The sequence below is a fragment of the Podarcis filfolensis genome, assembly GCF_964270895.1.
Source record: "Podarcis filfolensis genome assembly, chromosome: 1".
Classification (NCBI taxonomy): domain Eukaryota; kingdom Metazoa; phylum Chordata; class Lepidosauria; order Squamata; family Lacertidae; genus Podarcis; species Podarcis filfolensis.
The window spans coordinates 101,651,987-101,673,981 of NC_139604.1; the positions used below are offsets into that span (position 1 = coordinate 101,651,987).

The 21,995-nt window shown below is 38.9% G+C and overlaps 1 protein-coding gene and 1 long non-coding RNA gene across 14 annotated transcripts in view; both read left to right on the plus strand.

The window, feature by feature from the left end:
• LOC310766806 overlaps nucleotides 1-6,974 on the plus strand; it is a 33,161-nt gene extending 26,187 nt beyond the window's left edge. For both annotated transcript variants that reach the window (XR_014550418.1, XR_014550419.1), the window contains exon 3: nucleotides 5,592-6,974. This is a non-coding gene — a long non-coding RNA (uncharacterized lncRNA). The remainder of the gene's footprint in view (nucleotides 1-5,591) is intronic.
• The window catches only part of NPAS3 (neuronal PAS domain protein 3), a 634,645-nt gene that overhangs the window by 61,415 nt on the left and 551,235 nt on the right, over nucleotides 1-21,995 (plus strand). The window lies entirely within an intron of this gene.

The following is a 21,995-nucleotide window of genomic DNA, read 5'->3' on the forward strand; positions in this document are numbered from 1 at the left end:
GCCTTATCACAGTTGCCAAATAATTTTCTGTTTGAGTAGATAGATAATGTAAAAGAGAAACCTCACCGCCATCATGTTGTTGTCATTAAGGGCTCTTTTAACATATTTATAATGTTTTAAAATACACATGACAATTTAGAGCAGAGGTGATTATAATAGTTGAATATTAGCTCACACTTTCCATTTTATCTTTTTAGTAGGGCTATGATGCCCCACCAAAATATGCACATAACCTTTAAAAGTTCAAATGAAAGGAAGTCTTGGAGTCATCGTGTGTTAGGGAGGTGTGTGATAATAGATGGTTGTTATGCTCTGTGCATCCTAGGAACTATTAGGTAAATTGTATCAGGACCCTGATGTACAGTGTAATTGATGCAAGCCCTTTCATAGCATTCCAAGATTGAAATCAATACTTATTGCAACAAATAAGTAACAAGTCAATACTTCTTGCAACTGCAATCCTCCTGTAAGCGTTGGTGTGCCTGTAGTTTTAACTTCTGTTTTGGAAAAGCAAATATGTTTAGGAAGATCTGTTTTGGGAAAGCAAAAACGACAAGCATACATTTTAGTAAGGCACCATCTTGATAGCAACTAGTTTAAAGTCACAATCAGACACAATTAGCATAGAAGATTCGTAACAAAGATAAGTTAAGAGGCCATAATATAAAAAAATGGCACACCAATCTAGCCACTTAAGAATGAATTTCAAAAGCAGTTAGAGATGTTACCCAGAAGGGGTGGAGGAAGGCTATCTTACTTAATAGAAGGCAAATGTCTTACTGAGCACTTAGAAGCTCTTTTCACATGTCTATAGAGGCTTTGTGGATTACAGCCAGTCTTTGTGTTTACTTTTTGTTTGTGTTGTGCAAACATATATTAATTATCTGTTTGTGACGGTGAGAGTTCAAAAATATTAGTTGCTTAACTTGCAATATTATTATATATCAAATTATATATTAAAATTCTTCCATTGTGCATATGTACAAATTTATGGCACGTTCTATGCCAGTGAGATTCATGTTCCAGTTAATAAGATTATGTTTCCAATAATAAAGATGCTGTGTTTCCTGTATTGCTGGGGTTAGACTAGATGACCCATGTGGTACCTTCCAACTCTACAATTCTGTGAAGATATTACGTGGTATTCAATGCTGGTTCTACTCTGAGTTGACCCATTGAAGCTATTGGATGTGACTAACTTAGGTTCATTATTTTCAGTGTGCCTACTTTGAGTAGCACTTAGTTGGGGTCCATCAATGTTAACAGTTTTTAAAACGGGTAGAGAGTTTTTAGGGGAACACAGAAATTACCCTAAATTTTAGGCAGTATTTCTGTTACCAACACTCTGATTCAGCTAATTCTACTGGAGTTTGCCAGATAGCTTTCAAAGACTCTCAGTTGGACATGCTGTAGCAGATGCTGGTGTTCACTTTAGGCTATGCAAATAAATGAGGCACTTTTGATAATGGTGTTTAGTAATTCCGCTAGCTTTCCGCTAGCATGTTAGGCCGAGAGTGAGTGGCTACCCCAAGGTCACCCAGTGAGCTTCATGACTGAGCTGGATTTGAACCCTGGTCTCCCAGGTCCTAGTACAGCACTCTAACCACTATACCACACTGACTCTACTTATCATAGTGCTGTTTGTCAGGTCAATTTTCTGCAGATAAACTTGATAAATTCAATTTGATCTTTATAATTGTCCTTGGAAACCTGTGTGTTGTGAAACAAAATAAACTTGTATGCGGTGAAATCAACTACCAGCACAAAAATTGACTCACACTGGCCTCGTTCCCATCTGAAGAACAAACCGATGAAAGCTTGTGGTTAGTGAGAAGAGTGCTTAACTGCAAGGCTGGGTTCGGACAATACATTAAGCCCAAGCTTTGGTTTAGCTCAACATGGCATGGGAGTGAAAAAGACTGGGGATGAGCAAAGCATCTATGAGCCTACATGTTTGCATTGTGATGGTAAACCATAGTTTGCCTTACCGTGATGTGCAAACCAGGCGAACGTGCAATTCACTTGCAAGTTGCAGGAGATAGCTGGGCACCACCAAAATGAATCTCTCTGCTAATGTGTGGTTGAAAAAAATTGGTGTCTAATTGCAGAAGTATTTGCTGCTCTTGCTTTAATTCGTTGGCTGCTGTTTGCAAGGGCTGAAAAAGGGAACTATAATGGGATGGAGTCATGTACATTCCTCCCTAGCACACATGAAAATATGTATGAGATGCACCCACACATGACTCTCTTGTGTGTAGTTGAAGCCCTCGTTTTGTCAAAAACTTTAGAAACTTGAGTTTAATGATGAACACAGAAATGTGTTCTGGAAATGGTACTATTAAGATGGTGACTAGAAAGGGTATTTTAGGATGCTTGCAATATTAACAAGTATTTAGATTTTTCCAAAGTGCTGAAAGATTTGCTGCTGCTTTTTTATTTTTATTTTACATAGATATAGCTCCAGCAGCTTTGGATTCTTATTTAAATAGCTCGTAGGTTTCAGAATTAATATCATGCTTTTAAAAAAGCTTTAAAATCTTGTTTTATTCCCCAGAGATTTGTTTTCTGCTGTTGCGATTAGATGATGACAGCTAGCTGGCTTTTAAAATTGATCAGGAAGTATTCTGGCAGTCATTCAGTGTTGTAAAAGCACTTTAATGGATATGAGCTATTCACCCAAATCAGACTCAATGTCAAAACAGGCGAAAATACAGCTGTCACTCTGGACAACAAGTTACACATATGCAAGCAGCTGCTTAAAAAAATACTGAAAGTCAAGCCTGAAATGAATTTTAAGGGGTTATCTGCATATGTGCTGCTGATGTAGGCATGTGTATGTATTTTCTCTAATATTTGTTTTGTACAGGAAGCCTTTTGTTTTTGCATGCATGTCTCTGTGCAAAGCCTGACATGAGAATTTTGTTCTCGGTGTTCATATCTTGAAAGTGAAAGGTTTTCATTTTGTTTATTATGTGGCAAACATTAACTGGTGATATTTGTAATGTAATTTATCTGTTACATTTGGCCCTGAATGGGCTGGGAATAGTGGAATGTAAGGAAAGCCAACCCTGGCCTTGGTTGAGCTACCTAGGCTTCCTCATTGGAACCCTGAGCTTTGCTTTCTCTTCCTCCATTGATGGAAGGTGGTAGCTTAGCCTTTGGAAACTTTGACTGCAGTTAGTAAGTTAGACAAAGAACAACCAAACCCTTGTGTTTCTCTTTCCCAAAGGCATGGTGAAATATTCATACATGACCTTCACATAGGACAGTACTTTTCCTTATGTTATGCAGGAAAAAATACATGGTAGAATTAAACAAGTGGGATATGTGTGCAGGAAATGAGGTCCAATCATGCAATGGGAGTCCTCTCCCCCTCTTAACCCCATACAACCCCTAAACCTGTTCTGTGGGCTCCCCAACCCCTTGAGAGTAGATTTAGGGGGGTGTGTGGAGGCATGCAGTAGGAGGAGAGAGGGAAAATAAGTATTGCACAAGTGGAACTTGTTTCACACCCACAATGACTTAGTTGAATCCTGCCCGCAATGAGCAATGTGTGCAACAGCTTCTGAGGATGTGTAATTGTGGAGAAATTGACATGTTGCAGAATTCTCACACATACCCATGTATGCTAAATTTCACTTTGTAAAGCATTCCCTGCCATCATTTAAAAGTTATTTAATGTAGCACACCTTTGGAGACAATCCATATATTCCTATTTCAATGAAGAACTTTCTGGGTAAGCTTAAACATTCATGGATAGTTGGAGAGTTTCCCTGGCAGGATCTTAGTTCTGGAATCAAACAGTTCTGGAATCAAAATGATCTGTTTCAAGCCAGTTTCCATGGATGATACTCAAGTAAGAGTAGACTTTTTGAAATTAATGGATCAATTGTAGTCATGTTACTTAATTTCAGTGGGTCTAATTTGAGCAAAACTTTGCTGTATACCACCCAGGTATTAAGCTTGCACAGGTCAGTTCTTTAGAACCATGAAGAGTTTAGGACACAGTGGCAGGAAAAATGGGCAAGAACGGTATTCTGTAATCCTTTACCTAGTAGTGGCAAATAATAAAGTATTTACAGTCGTACTTTGGAAGTCAAACGGAATCAGTTCTGGAAGTCCGTTCAACTTCCAAAACAGTCTGGAACTAAGGCGCAGCTTCCTGCAGCCAATCAGAAGACGCGGCAGACGTTCGGGTTCCAAAGAACTTTCACAAACTGGAACAATCACTTCTGGGTTTGCGGCATTCGGGAGCCAAAACATTTGTCTCACAAGGCATTAGACTTCCGAGGTACCACTGTATTTGGATCTGGGCTTGTGGATCTCTGTTAGGTTTCTTACTGCCATCACGTTCACCCTACAGGTGCATTTTTGTTAAAATATTCTCGTTAGAAACATAAAAACTACTATTTTGCTATCAATGGAGATTTTATTTTTTATTTTTCGTAAGTGCTACAACTCAACTTTTTGTATCTTTGGGTTTTTCCCCTGCACTTGTTTTCCTTTACGTTTATTCTCTAATCTATTATATTTTCTCTTTAATTTTAGTTTGTTTATTTAACTATTAACAAATGTATCTGTAACACACTCTTTATCTATATAGATATTAGGGCAGATAAGATAAAACAACCAAGCAAATCATATAGTATACGTATTAAGATACAACAGCAAAAACAAATGCATGCAGCTAATGCCAGAACAGACTAAAACAATAATCAGCATAAAAAAAGTTGAGGCAAGCTGTGATAGAGAGAGAGGTGCTCCTTTAGTTATTTCATTGATTAAATGCCTATGATCATACTTCACCAATAGTACCAGGGGGAGGGGGTTACCTATAAATCATAATAAAATATTATATACATTTAAATGCAATATTCATATTTATAGAACATAAGGCCCAGCCATCACACTTAAGTCATAAACACCATGGCAGTAATAAAGTCAAGCTAACAAATCATTTATATATATCATATCCTTCCCAAAGGGTCCCAACCATGTATGATTTTAAATGTAGGCATTGGAATCTTGGAATGGGTTCAGAAGCCCAGTCAAAAGTATTGTCAATGTCAAAGTGATTCTATTTGGCTGGACCAGTTCAAATTCCAGCAGCTGCTTTCTGCAGTAATTGACATTTCTAAGTCATCTTCAAGGGCAGTCTCCCCACCAGTGCATCACAGTAATCCACATAGGAGGTTACTTGGGGATAGTCTATCAACGGTGATCTGTGCTCTTTCTGAAACCGAATTTTGGTGAGCTATTGATCACTTTCACCTGATCATGTCTTTATTTAGTGGCATGAGACTTACATCCATTTTGTTTGATTGGTGGAACATATAACTTACTTCTGCCATCGATAGGTTGCAAGTTAATCTTGACAATTTATTATTATTAAAAAATTCTTTGTATTTGTTGAATTTGCCTATTAGGTTTGATTACTGGTTTTTGTTTTTTAGCCCTATTTGTTAATGTTAGTGTTTGTTAATGTTAATTTGTTAATGTTAGTGTTGCAGTATTTTTTAAAAATCATTTTGCACATTTATAGAGAAAATACTGTATTGTGAGTTTTTCCTTCTGACCTGTTACATTTTCAGAACTATTTTCCTGCATGATAACTCCTCACAGCTGCAGAAACAGGATCATGGCAGACTTGTGGCAAAGGCCTGCAATGTTGACTGTCATCTAATGACTTACTGTGCCTAGTATAAATTGCTGCTCAAACAGCATCCTTCCAGGTTTTCCTCCCAGGAGAGCATGTGCTTTAAAGAGTGACCTTCCTCTGCCCCAGCACGTCAACCTGGAAAGTTTCTACTTGCAGTTGAATCTGTGTCAAGCAATGGCTGTACTTAAAACTTACTTAAGATACAAAACGAGAAGAAATATTCTTTCTTTGTCTGTGTGTATGTTAGAATACCTGTATAGTTTTTCTTTTTCAAAAATTCTCCTACTTGTGCCTTAGCAGCCAAGCAGATATTTTCTCTTAAATGTTCATCTAAAACGTTTTCTAGCAATCTGGTATTCTTCGTTGTGCAATTTTAAAAAACTGAATAGTATAAGCTATAATCAGCATGATCCTTGGGGTCTCTTCCTACTCTACAATTCTATGATTCTTTGATTTATATATGTATTTCCTACCCATTAAATGAGATAAAACATATCAAGATACATGGAAAAATATGTGGTACATTATAATTCCTTCCCTATTATTGTGGTCATAATTAAATAAGGGAGACATAAGATAAAGTGTGAGGCTCATAGGATTATTTAGTCAGTGCAATAGTTTCAAGTTTCGAAAGCTAAGCCTTTGAAATGTTTCCAAAATAAAAAGAGTGTGCTTTTTTTGGGCGGGGGGGGGGGGAAATGTAGCCTAAAGTTTACTTTAACCTCAACCCAACCAGTTTACACCTTGCATACCTTCACTTTACTCCCATATCCAGCTACTCAGCCTGGCTAGTCCCAGATCCCAAACCTGCCTCAGGTAGCTTCTGAGCCAGGCCCATTCTTCCTTGTTTCTGGCTAAACATGTTTATCTTTCTAACGGCTGATGTAGAATTCCCCAAGTTCTGCTGTTCCTACCCCAACATTACATTTTAATAATCATGGCTTACTGAAAGAAAAAGAATATATTTACCTCTGGAGCAAAAGAATTCTCCTCCTCAGCGTTGCTCATTGTACATCTTCATTTAGCTTGTTTTATTTTAGAGCAAAGTGGAAGACAAAATCTCTTCAGCTGATAGAGATATCAGTTGATATTCTTTTGAATTGAGAAAGCTAATGTTTAAGTGCATGTTTTCCATTCTGTTTCTACCCAGAAAGTATAAACTGACAGACCAGGTTTTTTGGAACCTAGTTCTTATATGTAAATTACATTTGGAAAGATGTAAAGAGAGCATTTCTTCATTTTCTAAGTGTCTTATTTGTGAATCATGTTGAAAGTTGATGAAGGAAAATTAAAAAAAATTGTGAATCAATAAAGCAGAAAAAGGCAATTAAAATAATTTTTGATGCATACAGATCCCCTTAATTTTAAATTATTTGTTCACCCATGCTTCACAGAGAGTTTATAGTTACAAATATTCTGAATAATTTGCACTATATTTTTGGGCATATCAGTAATGAATAAATGCTTCTGTTTGATGATTTTCATAGAATGAGACAGGCTTTCTTAGGAAGGTGTGGACGATTGCCATGCAAGGCACACACTCCCCTTGGGGTTCCAGTAGGAGGCAGAGTGCCAAAGCCCCAGTGGGATAAACCAGCCTTGCGTGTAAGTCCTCAAAAATTACTAGCCTGCCCTGTTTATCCCTACATTGCTAGTTTACTCCTTTGAGACAAATTGGCTACCTGAAAGGGGGGGAAAGGATCTCTCTGTGCCAGTTTATAAATGGTTCCCACATGGCTGCCTAGAGCAAAGAATTTGTTGCCACTGGTGACCAGGCAAGTGGCTGTTTACAAGCTTGGAATAAACAAGATGGTGTTCCACCCGCTGTCTTTTATTGTCATGCTGGAGGTCAGTGGCACAACTATTTATTATTTTACTAGTTCATTGCTTCCTTCCACTTCCCTCATCACATAGGGATCTTGGAAATTATACACTGTAGCCCTATCACCCTCTTTTCTTGTTTTTCCTATCTTGCTTGTTCCTGGGCTGAAATCAAAGTGAGCACAATCAGGGAAGTAATTTCTCTTTGTCCAAATCGCATGTGGGAAAGTCGAGATAATTATTTGCCTGACTTCAGAAGCTCAACTCCACTTCTACATCACTGAACTTTTGGAAAACATTTTAATATATAAAAATGAATGCTGAAATTATCACTCTTGGCATTATAAAGTATATCAATAGCCTTGGCAAAACTCTAACCAAGAGAATGAGTATTTGCACAGGTTTGCTAATTCCTTTAATGACAAAACCACACAGTTGCCTTCAATACTGCAAAACTCAGCAGCTGCCATTGGGGGCATGCTTTTACCTTAATAATCAGAAATCTTAAATATAGGGCAGGTAGTTTTGGAGATGCCATGTCCAGACTTAATGATAAATATTAGTTCTCCCTAATTGAGTCACCATAACTTAGACCAGATGTTGCTGAAGTACGACTCCCATCAACCCCAGCCATAATGGACAAGTGGTCAAGGATTATTGGGGTTGTAGTCCAACAACTTATGGGAGGCATCACATTGACTACCCTTGCCATACACAGTTATTGTGAACTGCAATGATAAGGGCCTGTCTCTTTGCTTGAAAGAAAAGGTCAGATGTATAATGATACTTGTGAACAATATGCTAGGACTTTGAACCTTCCCTTGTCTTAGTAGCACACCCAGAAACAGAAAAGAGTTTCTGTCCTGTTCTGGTTGAAAGAGTATCTGTCTTCCAAGTTCCTCAAGGAAATGCCATTAATTGCCTGGACCAAATTGCCTGTCAACCTTACACAGGCACGAGAGTGAGGATCACTTACTTATGGCAGCTATGCCTGTAGCAGATATTCATTAAGTACAGGCTAAACTGACTCTAAAGCAGTTAACTGTATTTTTAAACCAATCTGAAAATGTCTTGTGTAGAACTAAGAGTTTCTGTTCACACCATTTACCCCAAATATTGTCACTTGAATGAAATTGTTGCTGAAGCTGCTGTATGTTTTGGTAAAAGCATCTTACCAGCCGAAGTTGCAATTTAATGCTGTGCACTTGATTGAACTTCATTTTTTCAGGCATAAAGGAAACTGCGTTACGTTCCCGTGAACACGCCCACTTGCCACCTGACTTTCACTAAAAGCATGTCCACTTGGTATAGTTTTCTTTTATAGAGAAGGGCTTGTATAAATTAGCTCAAGTGCTGCTGCATGATCATTTTCTATTTCTATTTTCTATTTCTTTTTCCGAGAATTACTCCATCACAAATTTAAAGGTATTCTGAGAGAGGAGAAAATAATAAGAAAATTATGGGAGTTGTAGTAACTTTGATTTCAAATGAAATGTGTGTTTTGTGTCTTTATTTCATTCTTAACGAAACTAAACTATGACTAAACAAGCCCTCTCCTCATGAGCTCCATTTTAATGAGTTATTTTTGCTTTCAAAGAAATCATAGCTTGACATGATATCTGAACTAGCAGCTATGATTTGTGTGAGCTCTCCAAACAATGATTACAAACCATGGCTTCATTTGAATTTCAAAAGCAGAACACTTAAAAATGGAGGACGTCGAGGAGGGTGGTGGATTATGCTAAGATACTGGTAGGTTTCGAGAGCTCAAGTTTTCTAAGAAAGCAAAACTATATACAGCTGCTCCTCTGTGTACACATAAGATCATAGGACCTTATACCAAGTCAGACAATTGGCTTACAGGGGAATCCCCACTTATGCAGGGGTTCCTTCCGGGTCACCATACACACAAGTTCTGCCCTATTCTGCCCCTGCCCCACACCCTTTTGGCGCCAAAAACGGCATGCGGATATTCAGCTCAGTTCTGTAGACATTGGCAGGCAGTGACTCTGTGATTTCATACAGCAAAAGGTCTTCTCTGTTCTTACCTAGAGATGGAATCTGGGACCTCCTGCATTCAAAACAGGTACTCTAACACTGAGTTGTGGCCCTTCCCCCAATTTTCAGTATGACATACCAGGTAGAGGTAAATAACACAACCATTATTTAAAATGATTTATCTTTTAATTGGACCAACTTTTGTTGGTGCAGGAGTATGCTGGGGAAACCCAGCCAGATGGTGTGGGGTATAAACAATACAATTATTATTATAATGCAAACATATGAGTTTGCACTATGACCTGCTGCTTACCAGTAGAAGTGTTGCTCAACTCCCCTCTGGTTACTGGAGTGTCACTAAGACCCACCCACACTGCCTGCAATAACATTTTTTTTTAGGGTTCTTTAGGGTGATGCGCAAAAGTGGCAACAACCCACAGCAAGCCTTGGACTTGGGTGCTTAATCTCCTTGATTTCCACCCTGCCAGGAGACTAGTTTAGAAGCTTGTACTTTCATTTGTGTAGACCATGGTTTCTAAAGCTGGCTTGCTGAAATTCATTACAGTTACTCTTAACCACAGTTACTCTTAACCAATTCTGGGTCTGGACAATATGACAAATTCTGATAAATTAAAGCAGAAGGAAAAGCTTCCAAATTTCTCTTTTCCATGTAAAAGGGAGCATGAGAGTCTGAGCTTGCTGTTATTTGTACATCTCACCCTAAACCCAGGCATAGGCGAACTCAGTCCTCCATAAGTTTTGGGACTACAATTCCCATCATCCCTGACCACTGGTCCTGCTAGCTAGGGATCATGGAAGTTGTAGGCCAAAAACATCTGGAGGGCCAAGTTTGCGTATGCCTGCCCCAAACCCTGAATTAGTGTGATGGGCAAATATGGTATGAGCTTTCGTGTGCATGCACACTTCTGAAGAAGTGTGCATGCACACGAAAGCTCATACCAAGAACTAACTTAGTTGGTCTTTAAGGTGCTACTGGAAGGAAAAAATTTTTTTTGACTATGGCAGACCAACACGGCTACCTATCTGTAACTGGGCAAATATGGTTATTATTTCAGGCTCATCTCCCTGGCCCTAAGGGTCAGAAGTGTCAATTTTATTTGTGGAGTCGGGGTGTATATTTGGCATTTTCAGTAAGCTATATTCAGACTAATTTACATACCAAATTGCTAGTGTCTTTGCCTTTTTTGTTTACAATAGTTTTATACAGCCCAATAGCAAATATTTTTAGGCATCTATAGAGAGATTATTACTATTACCATGCTAGTTCAGCATAAGTAGAAAATATGTTGCTCTGATCTCATTTCCTTTTCAACTGAAGCTAATATTTCACAAACAGGAGTAAAAACTTTAAAGCCTTGTTTTCACGTCATTCAGTCACTGGAGCAGGAAAATCCCATTGCTGTAATTACCTCAGCAAATTATTTTATTGAAGGCTGAAGATTGCAAAGATCCTAGTCAGTACGTTACTGTGTCACATATCCCTAAACTGGTGGCTTCTGGATACGAGTGAAATACCTCAATGTGAACTTGGGAAGCCTGTTGTGAAGGTTTCGCAAAATATGCCATTGTGTTTCTGTTTACACTATTAACACTGATTGTATCGTTTAAAACATATACAAATTAATTAATATATAATAAAAATTTCTAAGCAGCATAAATTATCATTATCATCATTATTGTTATTAGGTGGCTTACAACTTAGCTAGATGGCTTACAACATATCTAAAAACGTAATTAAAACATCAATCCTTAAAAACCTCCCTATACAGGGCTGCCTTCAGTTGTCTTCTAAAAGTCATATAGTTGTTTATTTCTTTGACAATTGAAGGGAATGTGTTCCACAGGGTGGGCGCCACTACTGAGAAGGCACTCTGCCTGGTTCCTTGTAGCTTTGCTTCTCGCAGTGAGGGAACCGCCAGAAGACCCTCGACACTGGACTTCAGTGTCTGGGCTGAACAGTGGGGGTGGAGACGCTCCTTCGGGTATACTGGCCGAGGCTGTTTAGGATTTTATTTTTTTTTTTTTTTTAAATATTTTTATTCAAAAGTTTTTCCATGTAAACACGACATACATAGACATACAAAAACAAAACGAAACAAAAAACATGTACCATTTCGTATCCTAATTTCTTATACCTTCCTTCCCCGACTTCCTCATACCTCCCATTTCTGTATTCCAAATTCTTATCAATTGTTCAGCAAATCTTCCCTTATTTTAGTTAAAGTTTAGACTAATCTTCCTTATTCTCCTTGTCTTAACCATTACTAATAGTAACCATTTACTTTCTAATCCAACATCATTCTAACTTTCATTAACTTTATAATATTTCTTTAAATAGTCCTTGAATTTTTTCCACTCTTCTTGCGCTGTTTCTCTTCCCTGGTTTCGGATTCTGCTCGTCATTTCTGCCAAACCCATGTAGTCTATCACCTTCATCTGCCATTCTTCCAGTGTGGGTAGATCTTGCGTCTTCCAGTACTTCGCGATGAGTATTCTAGCTGCTGTTGTAGCATACATGAAAAAAGTTATATCTTTCTTTAACACCCCTTGGCCGACAATACCCAAGAGAAAGGCCTCTGGTTTCTTGGTGAAAGTATATTTAAATACCTTTTTAAGTTCATTATAGATCATTTCCCAGAATGCCTTAATCTTTGGGCACGTCCACCAAAGGTGAAAGAATGTACCTTCCTGAGGCTGTTTAGGATTTTAAAGATCAGCACCATCACTTTGAATTGTGCTCGGAGATGTACTGGGAGCTAGTGAAGATCCTTTACAACCGGTGTTATACGGCCCCAGCGGCCACTCTCAGTTAACAGTCTAGCTGCCACATTCTGGATTAGTTGTAGTTTGCGAGTCAGCTTCAAAGGTAGCCCCACGTAGAGCGCATTGCAGTAGTCCAAGCAAGAGATAACCAGGGCATGCACCACTCTGGCAAGACAGTCTGTGGGCAGGTAGGGTCTCAGCCTGCGTACTAGATGGAGCTGGTAAACAGCTGTCCTGGACACAGAATTGACCTGTGCCCCCATGGACAGCTATGAATCCAAACTGACTCCCAGGCTGTGTACCTGGTCTTTCAGGGGCACGGTTACTCTGTTCAGGACCAGGGAGCTCCTCACACCTTCCCACCTCCTGTTCCCCAAGAACAGTACTTCTGTCTTGTCAATCTCAATCTGTCATTCGCCAGCCATCCACCAACCACCTCCAGACACTCACACAAACAAAATCAAAACCAAAACAGCAACAGTATAATAATTAAAACAAAAAGACAACATAAAGCCAGCAAAACAGTAGTATAAAAGTTCATGAAAACAACTAAAAACTGGAGTTCATATGAAAAATGTCTGATCCTATGGGTCAGGGAAAGCCTGGACGAAATTATAAGTATTTACAAGACATTTGAAGTAACGGATGTTTGCTGCTTCATGTATGAAATATTATTTGAGAAAGGTATTCAACCAATCAGTCACTAACTGCCAAACATTTACCACCTGTGCAAGAAAGATCTGATCTTAAATTCATGAGACATGTCTGCATATCAGGGTATAGGAGGGAGGAAATGGGACTTATGGGCTGTCCAGTGTTCTGCTAAAAAACCTGCTTTATCAGGCTCCTGCCTCTGTTGTCAACTTGGAGCATCCATTCCATCAGGCGATAGCAGAGGCAGGATCTTTCCATCAGCTGAGCTGAGAGACTAGAACTTTTGGCCCCTCCTCTTCTTGAGCTCCTTCCATTTCTACCTCATTGTTACAGGAATCCTGTGAGTAAGAACTGGGTCCATATTTGCTATTCCCACTTAGCCTTCCAGTTAGTTTTTGTTGTTGTTGTCACGACTTTTAATATTGTACACCTGAGTGCGGGAACTGGCTTCTTATTGATACAGTGGTACCTCGGGTTACATATGCTTCAGGTTACATACGCTTCAGGTTACAGACTCCGCTAACCCAGAAATAGTGCTTCAGGTTAAGAACTTTGCTTCAGGATGAGAACAGAAATTGTACTCCGGCGGCACGGCAGCAGCGGGAGGCCCCATTAGCTAAAGTGGTGCTTCAGCTTAAGAACAGTTTCAGGTTAAGAAACCTCCGGAACGAATTAAGTACTTAACCCGAGGTACCACTGTATTTGTAAGCTGCTATGCAAACCCCTTTTTTTGGCTGACGAGCAGAGTAAAAATACTTTAAAACAATCAAACGTGTGTTAGGACATGCCGATCATTGGAACGAAGTATTGCCACGTGTCAGAGTGTTTGTAGTTTCGAACAATTGTCTGTTTTGTCTTCAAGATTTATCTTGTGCTGTTACCTGTGGAAGCAGGCTTAATATAACACCCTATCCGCTAGTCCTGTTTGCTACATGCTTGCAGCCTAATTTCCATTATATTCACTGTGTTATATAGAAATACTTAATGTCAGGAAGGCAGTATTTACTGAAATACACAAGTTCAGAATTCATCATGATTCTGTGTGAAATCCACTCGCCCTTTGCTCCCCACCCCCCTCCTGAATTGGAATGAAATGTGCCTTAAACTGTAGTGAAATACATCACATGCAGCAACAGTGGGCCCTTGCTTCGCCTCTATTCCTGGTGTGAAATCGATACACTATCTTTCCTCCTGACCTGTTCTGTGACCTCCATTGCAGCTTTCATGCTGAACAGCAATTGCTTTGAACAGCCTGGGTCTGCCAAGGCTCACAAATGATTCCCCGCTTTTGTCTAAAACTGATGCTGATAACAAAGGAATGATTTTAAATAATGCAGTTGTAGTCGTTTTCTAATTATGAATTACATGAAAGTGCATGCTCTTCTATTATTAAACCGTTTCAACAGCAGATACAGTGGGTATATAAGCGAAATTGCTTCATACTGGGACAACGCAGGATTTCTGTCCTGAATTTTTTTTCTGCTAAAGTTTACGTTGCTTGTGGAAAACAGCAGGTGTAATAATAAAACATATTGTGGGGGGTAGTTAAGTGGAATTTTATATTCCTGTTGAATTTTGTAAACCCTGAAATGTAATTTTCACACCACTGCCAGAGAAGAAAAGTAGGTTGGACACAATTTAATTTCCCAGGTTTCCATACCACAGTCTTAAACTAAATCAAAGTTAAAAATGGGCACTGAAAATAGTCAACTATTTCTGTAAATTTGAACTTACATATACAGAGTATATGTAAATAGTAGTATTTTAAAATATTTTAGACATTTACCTTAAGATGTGGGGGAATTATTGAAGTTATAATTGGCATTTACACTTGCATCAAGAAATCCATTGTGCAATTAGGTAGATTAGGCTAATAGCTGTTACTGGCTTTGAAATTGAGAAACTGTCTGGTGTTATGCTGAAGTTATTATTGCTTACAAAATGTATTGGTAAGGAATAAAATGCAGAAGGACAGTTTTAAATATCTGTCTTTTGAGACTTTTCACACCTGTGATTTAAAAAAAATGAATACATCAATAAATATTGCTGAAACTATGAGTTGCTTAAAAAGCATTTTTAACAACACAGCATAACTAATCGAAATTACATGGAATAATACTAGCTTACTTTTACATTTCATTTATGGTGTGATGTACACGGAAATTGTCTTTTCTGTCAAACAGCAAGACGAATATTGCTTCTGACAAACTCCACTATAATAACTACTATATAAAACCCACACCCCTCTGTTTCTTTCATTCATTCCAGCTGTTATCAGCATAGCTTCATTTCTGATGCACTAGAGAATTTTTTATTTTTTTAAAAAGGTCTGGTAACAAGTGATTTTCCATAATGTAAAGAAACTTGTGTGTGGTTGTGAATCACTGATGTGACTAAGGGAGAACTGTTGTATTACAGTATTATATTTAATAATAAACATAACTCGTTTGAAGATTTCTTATTGATTATTTCCAGTCACATTTATATTAGTTTATGTGACGGCTGCCATGTTTCCTTCCACAAATAACCCTGGAATGATGGTCCAAGCCATTTTGAGATCAAAATATTGAGTGGGGGACAGGCCTCCTAAAGGGGAACTGTGCTGCCGCTGCTGCTGCCACCCTGTGTGGTAGCAGCAAAATAAGGTTCTGTTAATCTCACATTTCTTGATTATAACCATTGGTCATCACTGTTTAAAACAAGGGAACTGGGCATGATACATCAATTAAGCATAAGTAGATAAAAGCCAGATGAATTAAATATGTCAGCATACCCAATGAAAAAAATAACTACTATCTTCAGATCAAACAGTTATGTGCCTAGATTTAAAATCCTTTCTTTAAATAAAGAAGATAAGTAACTATTAACCATAACAAATAAAACTTACAAAAATAAAACTGAAATAATTGAAATAGTCAGGTTTTTCCAGTAGAATCTTATGTATTTGCCTTACAAAATTTGACTCAGGTGTATGGTAGTGCTATTAAGAAAGTGGCAAGTCTTCTCAATATCTTGATAGCCTTGCTGCGAAAAAACAGAAAATCTGTATTTTGACACACTCACCAAGCAAGTGTGGGGAAGCTTGTGGTCTCTACTCTAGTTCCTAGCTGTCAAACTGTGGTTTAGAGACAGAAAGTGTACATTCAAACTGAACCATTGAGCTATTCTCATTCAGTGAAAAATAGAAGATCTGTGCAAATATTTTACAATTAGTAGAAACTATCACTCTTTCATGGTAAAAGAACTAAAGACTCTGGATCTTTTTGAAACTGTATCTCAAACTTGTAATACAGTAGATTACTCTTGACATGAACAACATTTTCTAAAATTTGTATTAAAATCAAATCCCCCTAAGTCATATTACTACTTCATTATAAGCATGAATGAGTAATACAGGGTTTGTTCTCTCCAATGAATTGTTATGCAACAAGACTTGATGGTAATTCTACCTTTCCCAAAATCTGATATCAGGCAATTTATCTTCTAAACAATACTCCCGAGTACTAAACCTGAAACGTTCTGGCATCAGCCCAAGTCAAACTTCAAGAAGCTGATTCTCAGGAGCATTTCCCCAACTCCATAAATGTGATTGTTTTAATAAATAGTGTACACGTGTCAAGATTACTTCTAGTGCTGCCTGTTTATGTTTACTTGTTTTCCTGAAACAAATCTCCATTACCAAATAGATATTGTTTAGAAGTTATTTTAGGCACTCACTATAAAAACAGATCCAGTAAAATATTGAGATTGTAGCTTGTTGAATGGGAAACATGTTATTGTATGTGTTTCTTTAAAGTAAACATGGACAACTTATGACTCATGAGCTGTAAGCAGTCCTTGAAGGCCTTCAGTGCGCCCCACAAACCCCAAATTCCCTGCCATGTTGCGGTTTTACCTGCAAGAGATGTCCCTGCAGGAAAAGAAGAGTGTTGGATCTGTTCCCCAATTCTGCTCAGTCGGCGAGAGAACAGCAAATTGGAAATATGGATCCTGCCAGCTCCATGCTTCTAAAAGGTCTCCTTGCCCATTTGCTGTTCTAGGACCAGTTAAGCTTTTAAAGGTTGGGGTACACTTGTACATCTCCAGCCCACCTCACCCCAATGAAATGAGATTCTAGTTCATGAAGTCAGTTTGCATCTTTCAGCTGCTCCTGGCTTTTTAATTTTATTGAATGTGCGCAACAGAGAGAGTAGAGCTGGGTTCACGGCTCTCATGGGCCAGGAGTCAGCTTTTCACCTGCTGAGCAGCAGCCTGAAGGAGCAAAAGGCAAAGTGACTCCACCTGCTGCTGATCAGCCTTCTTGCTCCTGATGAGAACCAGCTGGCTCCAACTTCCTTGAGCAGGATTTCCAGCCCCAGTCAGTTGCTGGAAATAGCATTTGTAGTTCCTGGCCAAATCATGCTGTGTCTTGCTTCCTGTGACCCTTGGCTTTCTTGACCCCCGGATCGTCTGATTAGGTGAACTGAGATACTCCTGACCTTAGGACTGAACTGAACCTTGCATACGGACTCTGCCTCCAGGCAAGTACCCCCCTGAGACTCGGCTGGTTGGCTGGCTTCTCCCTCCACTGAGTTCTGCCGTGGCTGGCAGCACAGGACTACGACAAGGGCTAGGGACAAAGCAAGGCTGAAATGGCAGAGAATCTATGGAGGCTGGAAGAGCACTCTTCAATTAGATAGATAGATTAATAGCTGCTGAGATTAGTGAACAGGAGCAAAATTGTGCAGGAAAGACTCAGTATATTAATGTGTCTGTTGAAGAGTATTTTGGATCACCCTAGTAATTGCCCGCTAATATTCAGCAGAACCATGCAAGATTCACACACTGCTTCTAGCATGGCATCCATTTACCCATGCCTCTTCCGGCACTTGCAGAAAGTTTCATAGAGGGTTCGAAGGCTTGGGGGCCCGGGGGGCAAGTGCTGAAATGGCAGTGAATTGGCGGCTGGTTGCCTAGAAGATATCAGCAAGGTGGGATAAAGGGAAGTACTCAGGTGTAAGGGAAGCAAGCTGAATGGCTGGGGGGGGGCAGCCATGTGTGCTTCTATGATTGTGCAGGAGGGAGGGAGAGGGAGAATGAATATGAGAGAGAATGGATAATGTATGAATGTATGTGTGAGAGACAGACAAAGAGGAAATTAATAGATGTATGGAGGAGAAAGGAGAGAAAAAAGGTTGACCACCCATGTGGTTCTTCACTCCTGAAATATTGCCCACCCCTGGATTAAGGTAAAGGAAAGATGGGTACCTTTACATTCCGTAGGTTTATGTTGAATAAATTCATCTGTTGCAGTTACTAAGATTCAAGTAAACATGTAGATGTACCCTGCACTAACATGCTCTGTACATGCTGAATCTCCCCCCCCCCCCCGTGGCTTTCATACACGATAGTTTGCAGAACTCAGGACTGAAGTACATTTGTGAATGCGGTAGTAGCAGTAGTAGAGAGCAGGTAGTAATTAGTTGGTGACTTTAATGGGTGGTTGCTGCCCTTCAGCTGTTGTGGTGCAAGCAGAAGTGACCACCTATCCCAACATGTGGGATAATATATAATTTTTTAAATATTTTTATTTGAATATAAAATAACACCGTATTTCAGTATTGCAAAATAGTTATCCACCAGTTCCACAGTATTTTGCAAACCATAAATCTTTCCATAATTCCTCCAAAAAATATATGCGAGTGCACCATTTGTTTCAGAATTTACACTGCTTTTCTCTTCATGGTAGCCATACCTTCAACCTCAGCATCTGCACATTTGGGGAAAGTGAAGCCTGTTGTACATGCTTAGGAGCCCTGAATGTGCAGGGTTCCAGATCATATGAAGACTCTGCACATGTGCATCAGAGTAATAGATGGTAGCAATGAAGGCAAATTCTCACAGCCCAGCCCAGTAATGGGTGAAGCTCCTTATCTTGATTTGTAATTAACTTGTTTTTATGAACTCTTTGAATAACTCAGTGGAAGCTTATCTCCCCACCCCCACTGAAGGGTTTGGGTGGAATTCAACTAAATTGTTGTGTGTGCAGGACAAGGTCCACTTGCGCAGTTGCGCACACAATATGCCCATCCCCATGTGCCCCCAAATAGGCTCTGTAGGGGCCATGCAGTGGGAGGAGATGTTGGAAAGTTCCATTACATAAGTGGACCCAGTGTTAGACACTGTGATATGAATGTCTAGGCACACTTTAAAAAAACAACAACAATACAAAGCTGAAAATGAATGAACTGCTGCTAAAATATTATGTTCATTTTTCACATGGTCTAGTCCAGGCTTCCTCAACCTTGGCCTTCCAGATGTTTTTGGCCTACAACTCCCATGATCCCTAGCTATCAGGACCAGTGGTCAGGGATGATGGGAATTGTAGGCTCAAAACATCTGGAGGGCCGAGGTTGAGGAAGCCTAGTTTAGTCCTTCCCATGCCCCCCCCCCCCCATATTCTTAAGAGGGTCTCTTCTCCAGTCTTCAGAGAGCAGCTGGAAGTGGGCAGGCAGAAAAAGGTCCTCCTTTCCTGCCACTGTGCAGTTTTAATCTGAAATTTTAGGCCCAGAATTCAGAAACTGCTTGCGCTAATGGAATTACCTGTTGCAAAATGTGCCTAGAACAATGGGAGTTTCAAACACTATGGACCTCCTTCCTCATATGCATAACCACGCTGCGTTGAATTCCACCATTTATGTTAAGTTCAGAAAAAAACAAGGTTAAGCTTTTATGCTTTTGCCAACCCTCTGCTGCTGGTGGTTCCCTCCCCATTCCTTTCCCCCAGTTTATGAAATTGCAGGGGAGGAGAAAGAAAGCTGTCAAAAGCTGAGAATACACCTTATGTTCTATGGTTCCTATCTGTGATAAGGTAGATAGCATGCTCTGTGCCTCAGCTGACTGATTTCTAGGAACTGAAGTGTTTTCTCCGCACCTCCTGAAGAATTCCTCAATAATGGATGCTCTAAATGTATGCATTGCATGAGGACTAAGCGGACTTGTCAGGATAAAACCTGAGACTATGCTCAGGTTCCGTTATTAGCCAAACACTGGGGTATGCTTATATCCCAAGTCTGTACCTCAAGGATACCCCAGGAATCCCTATTTGGTGTCACAAAAAACATTCTTAGTTGGAGATGCCAGCATTGTTACAGTATTTTCCCAATAGATAGCTTAAATGTGGTATGTAGTCCAGGAAAATGTCAAAGAATTCAAACTGCGGCTTGCAGTTTTGCCATAAATTGTATCTTTTAGTTTTGCCTAGTCACATTTATTCACAGATGTGAAAATAATAAACAACCTCTTTAGGGTTTCAATTCTTCCCCAAGTGTGGAAAGGAATGTTATTCTTCCCTTTCCAGGAGGCCATGGTTATAAATAGTATATCTTAAGCTATCCAGAGGATTTTGAGCTCATGACTATTCATTTTCAGGCAGTCATAGAATTGAAGAGTTGCCTTGTTCAATCCATTGCACTAAAGTAGCCTAAATTTGTACTGGAGAATTGGTTATACACTTACATCCTCTTTCCCGGTATCCCTTCTGAAGAGATTCTACAACTTCAAGAGGCAATTTGTTCCATTTCTTAAGTTACTAATACATTTCAGAATCTTTTCCACATTGTTAATTGTTTATATTGAGGTTTTGTCCATTGATGCTTCAGAGCATGCGATTATGGGAAAACAATCACAGGAGAGACTTTCCTGGCCAAGATCAACCTTGTATTGGTACTGATTTCATGATTTCCATGATTCGTTCATCCTGAAGAAAGAAAAACTGCCAGGAAATTGTATCTAATTAAAGAAACAATTTGGAAAACACTGTTCAACTAGACCAATTTTTTTTATTAAATCTATGTAAATACAGAGATAAATTATTATTTAATATGAATCTAGCAGCAAGAATCTTGAATGCAAAATACTGAGAGGGAATGACAAAAAATGTACCCACTTGAGGGAATGGTACATTAAACTGTAGCAACTGGCAACTTCGAGGAAAATCACCTAGATTTTATAGGTCTGGCAAGAGAAAAAATAAATAGCTTTGAACAAGAATGGGCAATGTTTTAAGAACTTTGGAATAGCAAGCAAAGGATGACTACCTAAAATCCTTTTACAGTCTTATAAGAGGCCTATGGCCTTCCTCAAATTCTAAATCAAGCTATAAAGCAAAAATTCAAAACCAGAAAATGCAAAGTCAGCAAGGTGATTTAAACATTTGTCCCTAATAGTTCTAAAGGCAATGACAGTTGCAGCTATATATATATGCCTTATTTTTGTTCTGCCTATTTGGCTGGCTTATCACTTGAGTGTTTCATTTAATTGATAATTGCTTAAACGGTTCGATTATTTATTGTTTGCTCTGCTATTGTTGTGCCTTTATTGCTTTCATTTACTCCTTGTATGTATGTTTGTATTTTTGTATTTATGTATGAATAAATAAGTATAACCTCCCTTTGAATGTTCACAAATTGTTATAATTCACATGTCTGAAATATTATTTCAGTTACCAAGACCATTATTGTTGCAGATGTTTGTTTTTTACTGGATTATTATCAGTTGCCTTGAGTATTGATGATAGAAGAGGGTATACTAATAGTGATGATAATAATAGGACCTTGCAGGATCAGAACAAAGATCTACCTCCTTGCCTATCCATCTTTCTTTCTATTCTGTTCTTTATAGGGTGCCCTATAAAAAAAAAGGTTCCCTGGGTGGCTCCTAGGCAAAAATAGCAAGCTAATAATACAATATGATAAAACAAAACAAAACAACACAGTTTTAAAAACCGAACTATTCCAATAGTATTTTGAGATGTATTTTTATAAAATACATTTTTAGATGACAACAAAGTCTTTCAGTCTTTTGGTTTTCCTTTACGTTTAGAGGTGTCTTTGTTTTTAGAAGTAAGCAAGGATTCATGAAGAATCGCTAATGGTACGAACAGGTGGTTGTTTTTAATTATTAGCTTTTCACAAATGTGTAGCTGAAAAAGTCCTGTTCGGATGGGATCCTCTAGAAGCAGATGGAGAATAGAAAAGTCTGCAAATCTATTTTCAAAGTTGAAGAGTGGAGAGCAGAGAGAGCCGTCCTTTCTTAATTT